Here is a 5,993-nt window from a genome sequence, read left to right as displayed (position 1 = left end):
CTCTGCCCCTCTTGGGCTCCACATCCCCTGCGGCTGCTCAGCGGCTTCCCTGCTGGTGATAGTTACGCCTTTATTGCTCTTACTCTCTCAGCACCTGCTCCAAATGCTATCATTTTGTTTCATCTGTTTTTGCTTTCTTAATGGTCTCTTTTGATGAACAGAAATCCTAAATGGCAATGCAGTGTGGTTTCTCAGTTATTTTCTTTGACAGTTAATGCTTTTTACGTACAGTTTATGAAGTTCCCGCTGATTAGAGGACTTGAAGGTCGCCTCTATTTGTTCTAGAACCTCCAACGCTTGACCTCTACACATAGACATTCAGTCGCCCCTCCCTCACTCCGTGAGGCAGAGACCAAGGCTCCCAGTTGGTCCTGATGCCTTGGTATGACTCATTGGAAAGACCTCGCGCTCTGCAGTGCCCCCTGCCGCAGACATCAAGGGTCATGTTTGTGTGACATCATTCTGAGCCTCCTAGTTTGTTTTACTGGTCTGTGCTTTTTTTTTTTTTTTTAAATCCTTGTGCTAGTATCACACTGGCTTAATTCCTGAATAACAACTTTTACCATATCTCCCCATGTATAAGACGCACCTTAATTTTGGGGCCTGAAATTTGAAAAAAAAAAGTATTATATAAAGTTATTGAACTCAAGTTTTATTCATCATAAAATTTATACAACTCCTCATCACTGTCAAGACTCCCATCCATTAGCTTGTCCTCATCTGTGTCTGATGACGAATCTCTGTCTTCAACAATGAATGCAAAAACACAGGTGCAAAAGAGTGGGAAATGAAAGTAAAAAAATCTACAACCACTGTATAAGATGCAGCCAATTTTTATTTTTATTTATTTTTTATTTATTAATTTTTTTAATATGGAACGCTTCACGAATTTGCGTGTCATCCTTGCACAGGGGCCATGCTAATCTTCTCTGTATCGTTCCAATTTTAGTATATGTGCTGCCGAAGCGAGCACGCATCCAATTTTTCGACTCCAAATTTTTTGTAAAAGGGTGTGTCTTGTACATGGGGAAGTACGGTATAATACCATGACTCTTGGTGTCTGGTAGAATAAGTCCTTCCATGACCCTCAGGTTCATGAATTCTCCCTTTCCATGAATTTTAGAATCAGCTTCTCAAGTTCTACACACATGCAAATGCTGGACATTTGATTGGAATCACACTGCATTTACAGATACATTTTTAGAGAATTGACATCTTTATGATATTGAACATTTCAATCCATAAACAAGGTCTACCCCTCCACCTACTTAGTCTGGTCTCCCTTACATGTCTTCATTTTTTAGCAGACTTTGTGGTGTGGGAATTATAGAGCTGTCTGGGACCGCCCTGTCTCCCTGGGGCTGAGTACTGGCCTAGACACCCCGCTCTTGTCAGGGGCCCCTGTCCAGTTTCCTTCTTCCCTGTGTGTCCTGATCTGGGTTTGAACCTTGATTAAACAGCTGGAGAAGGGGGAAGGATTCCTCTCTTAACCGGGCCTCAGTTTCCACATCTATAAGATAAGGATCGTCATGCTTATGTGGCAGGTGTGGGAAGGTTAAACCAGAAGATAGACCTGAAGAATTTGGTTTGAGTCTGGGACAGAAGGAGCCTCAGTTAATGTCAGATAAAGTAAAACAAACCAGAACCAAGGAAACAAACCACCTGCAGGATGAATGCTGTTTAAGAGGAGCCAGGGCCCTGGCCGGTGACTCAGTGGATAGAGCATTGGTCTGGTGTATGAACCTCCTGGGTTCAATTCCCAGTCAGAGCACACAGGAGAAGTGACCATTTGCTTCTCTCCCCCCACTCCCTCTACTTTCCCTCTTCCCCTCCCACAGCCAGTGTGCTCAATTAGTTTGAACATCAGCCCGGGTGCTGAGGATAGCTCTGTCAGAGCATGAGAGCCTCAGGTGCTAAAAATAGCTCGGTACTGGAGCATCAGCCTAAGATAGTTGCCGGGTAGATTTCGGTCTGGGCACATGCGGGAGTCTGCCTCACTATTTCCCCTCCTCTCACCAAAAAAAGAGAGAAGAACCAGTCTACCCTGAGGACAAGCCCCATAGAGGTGGCCTGGAGGAGGTGGTCCTAGAAGCACAGATAGATTTGCTCATGGGACCAAGGGGAGAGCAGTCCTTGCCCAAGGTTTCACAGCTGGCACCCCAGCTCCTAAGAAAGCCTGTGGGAGGAAGGTCTCCAGCCCACCTGCTGGTGAGTAGAGGCAAGCAGAGGCAGGCTGGTGGGGGTGTAGTAAATCTGTGTGCAGGGGCAGTTGGCCTGGTGCTGGGCCTTCTGACCCTGACCATGCATGTGTGTGCCAGTCCAGCTCCTGACCAGCCCTTTGTCCTCCAGCAAAGGCAAGTTGGGGCACAATCAGGGTTGTACTGGCTGCAGGGACTGCAGTCACAGGCTGTTCTGGACACTGACTAACAGGACCGAGGTGGCAACTAAACCCCAGGGGAGAACCCAGGAGGGCCTGGCCTCACGGCATGCCCCAGCACACCAGGGAATTTTACAGGTAACACCCTGAAATCATGGTCATAATTATGCTGCTGAAACAGCAGGGCATATCAAAGCAAGAAAAGCACAGCCAGGATTACGTGGGAGTCCACTGAGATGTCCTTGGTGTGGGAGATTACTTGTCTTGCTCCCTGTCAGTGTGACTGAGAGCAAACCCAGTGGGTCCTTGGCCTCCCAGGCCACACACCAGACCTGGGCGGGACAGGCGGGCCCCCCCAGTGGCCACAGCACCCTGGACAGAGTCTCACTGCCCTGCACCCCGCACCTCGCACTCCTCATCCCGCACCTTGCACTCTGCACTCTGCACTCCGCACTCCGAGGAGCAGGTCCTTTGCAGTCTCTGTCCTGGGGGTCTCCTACCTGTGCCCGACCCTGAGAGCTCCTTCCCTGGTGGCTTCCTGCACAGAACATGCTAGTACTTCCCATGGCTCGATGGGTCCCAGTGTTCCCTGGCACTTGTTCCAGGGAACCTTTTCTCCAGAATTAAAGTTTCTGTGTGGACACAGCCTGGTGGTTCTCTGGTATAACTTCTTCGGTCTCCTGATGAAGAAATTCAGACTCAGGAGCTGTGTGACTCACCTGAGGTGGAGTGCCAGCTTGTATCACAGTTGGTGAAGAACCTTCTGTTCTGAAGGAACACAGGCAAGTCACAGGAACAGTGGCTTCCCAAATAGGCAGAGGGGAAGGAGGCCATCTAATATACTTATGCATACCCTAAGCTGACCCAGTGCGAGAAGCACAACGCAGAAACACTAACTAGTTTAGAGAACACCCTGCCAGTGTGATAGCTGGCCTCGGAAGTCCTCCACATGACACGTACGTAGTTCATGGGCACTTCCTGTGCCAGGCAACCTTCTGAGCGTTGGGACACAGCCCAGAGCCAGCCGGGCAGATGGCTGTCCTGCAAGTCCTGCATTGTCTCAGAGGCAGGTGGGGACAATATACAACATGTAGGCATGCGTTAGACAGTGACAGAGGGGGCAGGGGCCAAGGAGAAAAACAGCAAAAAGAGGAGGTACAGGCGTGGGGAGTGGATGCTTTAAATGTTCTGCAGAGGGACAAGGTATGGGATGAATGCACGCTTGGAAACAGACACCAGTGTTTTGTCTTTTTTTTCTTGTAAAACCTGGATGTGGGCTGTTTCTCACAGGTGAGACATCAGTCTCCAGCTGAGCGTGTCTGTGGGTGGGGTGTGGGGATGGGGAGCAGGCAGGGCCCACCCATAGCCCTGAACTCTGTGTGGCAGGGTCCATGTGCCTGGCAAACCATTCTCATCTACAAAAATAACTTTTATTTTTTCCCTATTGAGTATGATGTTAACTGTGAGTTTGTCGTAAATGGTCTTTGTTATGTTGAGGTATGTCCTGTCTATTATCACTTTGCTGGGGAATTTTTCTCATAAATGATGGATTTGGTCAAAAGCTTTTTCTGTATCTGTTGATATGATCATAAGATTTTTATCCATCATTTTGTTTATGTAGTGTATCACAGTAATTGACTTGCTTACATTGTACCAACCTTGCATCCTGGGAATAAATCCCTCTTGATCGTGGTGTGTGAGCTTTTTAATGTACTGACAATTTGGTTTGCTGATATTCTGTTGAGGATTTTTATGTTAATGTTCAGCAAGGCTATATTGGCTTATTCCTTTCTTTGCAGTGGCTATATGTGACTTTGTAATTAAGATAATGCTGTACTTGTAAAATGAGCTTGGAAGTCTTCCCTCCTCTTGAATTTTTTTGGAAATATTTGAGAAGGATAAGTGTAAGTTCTTTGACTGTTTGGTAGAATTTACCCATGAAGCCATCCAGTCCAGCACTTTCGTTTCCTGGGAGTTTTTTGATAACTGTTTCAACTTCACTAGTTCTAATCTGTTTGTTCAGGTTCTCTGATTCTTCCTGATTCAGTTTTGGAAGGTTATATGTTTCTAGGAATTTATCCATTTCATCCAGATTATTCAATTTGTTGGAATATAGCTGTTAATAATATTTTCTTACAATCTTTTGTATTTCTTTGGTGTTAGTTGTTAATTCTCCTCTTTTATTTCTAATTTTATTTATTTGGGTCCACTCTCTTTGTTTCTTGATGAGGCTGGTTAAAGGTTTATCAATCTTGTTTATATCAAAGAACCAGCTCCTGCTTTCGTTGATATATATATTTTTTTTCTGTATTTTTCTGAAGCCGGAAATGGGGAGAGACAGTCAGACAGACTCCCACATGCGCCCGACCGGGATCCACCCGGCACGCCCACCAGGGGGCGACGCTCTGCCCACCAGGGGGTGATGCTCTGCCCCTCCGGGGCGTCGCTCTGTTGTGACCAGAGCCACTCTAGCGCCTGGGGCAGAGGCCGAGGAGCCATCCCCAGCGCCCGGGCCATCTTTGCTCCAGTGGAGCCTCAGCTGCGGGAGGGGAAGAGAGAGACAGAGAGGAAGGAGAGGGGGAGGGGTGGAGAAGCAGATGGGCGCTTCTCCTGTGTGCCCTGGCCGGGAATCAAACCCGGGACTTCTGCACGCCAGGCCAACGCTCTACCATTGAGCCAACCGGCCAGGGCCTTCGTTGATATTTTATATGTGTGTGTGTGTGTGTGTGTGTGTGTGTGTGTGTGTGTATGTATATATATATATGGACTATTTTGTTTATTTCTGCTCTAATCTTTATTATATCTTTCCTTCTGCTCACTTTGGGCTTTGTTTGTTGTTCTTTTTCAAGTTCCTTTAAGTGTGAAATTAAATTGTTCATTTGAGATTTTTTTTGTTTCTTTTTTCTTTTATTTATTAATTATTATTTTTTGTATTTTTCTGAAGTGAGAAGCAGGAAGGCAGAGAGACAGACTCCCACATGCGCCTGACCGGGATCCACCCGGCACGCCCACCAGGGGGTGATGCTCTGCCCATCTGGGCTGTTGCTCAGCTGCAGCCGGAGCCATTCTAGCTCCTCAGTGCCTGGGCCAACCCTGCTCCAATAGACCCTTGGCTGTGGGAGAGGAAGAGAGAGACAGAGAGGAAGGAGAGGAGGGAGGGTGGAGAAGCAGATGGGTGCCTCTCCTGTGTGCCCTGACCTGGAATTGAACCTGGGACTTCCACATGCCAGGCTGACGCTCTACCACTGAGCCAACTGGCCAGGGCTGAGATTTTTCTTTTTTCTTGAGGTAAGCCTGTAATACTATGAATTTTTCTCTTAGGGCTGTCCTATATATTTTGGGTTGTTGTGTTCTCATTTTTATTTGTTTCAAGGTATCTTTTAATTTGCTCCTTGATCTCATTGTTAACCCATTCATAGTTTACTAATAGTTATTTAACATCCATGTTTTTGTGTGTTTCTTAATTTTTTCCCCTCTGATTGATTTCTAGTTTCATACCATTATGTTCAGAGAAGATGCCTGATATAATTTCAATCTTCTTAAAAATATTGAGACTAGTTTTGTGTCCTAAGATGTGGACTGTGGTGGTCCAGCTATGACAAGTCTATTACGGGGT

General features: G+C 46.6%; 1 non-coding gene across 1 annotated transcript; it reads right to left on the bottom strand.

Annotated features, from left to right (window-relative positions):
- Window positions 1-866: 866 nt before the first annotated feature.
- Window positions 867-973, bottom strand: LOC136396435 (U6 spliceosomal RNA). The gene has a single exon (XR_010749722.1). It is a non-coding gene; the product is annotated as a U6 spliceosomal RNA (small nuclear RNA).
- Between the last annotated feature and the right edge of the window lie 5,020 nt (window positions 974-5,993).

The sequence above is a fragment of the Saccopteryx leptura genome, chromosome 2, assembly GCF_036850995.1.
Source record: "Saccopteryx leptura isolate mSacLep1 chromosome 2, mSacLep1_pri_phased_curated, whole genome shotgun sequence".
Classification (NCBI taxonomy): Eukaryota; Metazoa; Chordata; class Mammalia; order Chiroptera; family Emballonuridae; genus Saccopteryx; species Saccopteryx leptura.
Note: the sequence above shows the minus strand (reverse complement) of the source record. Positions and strands in the feature narration are given on the sequence as shown.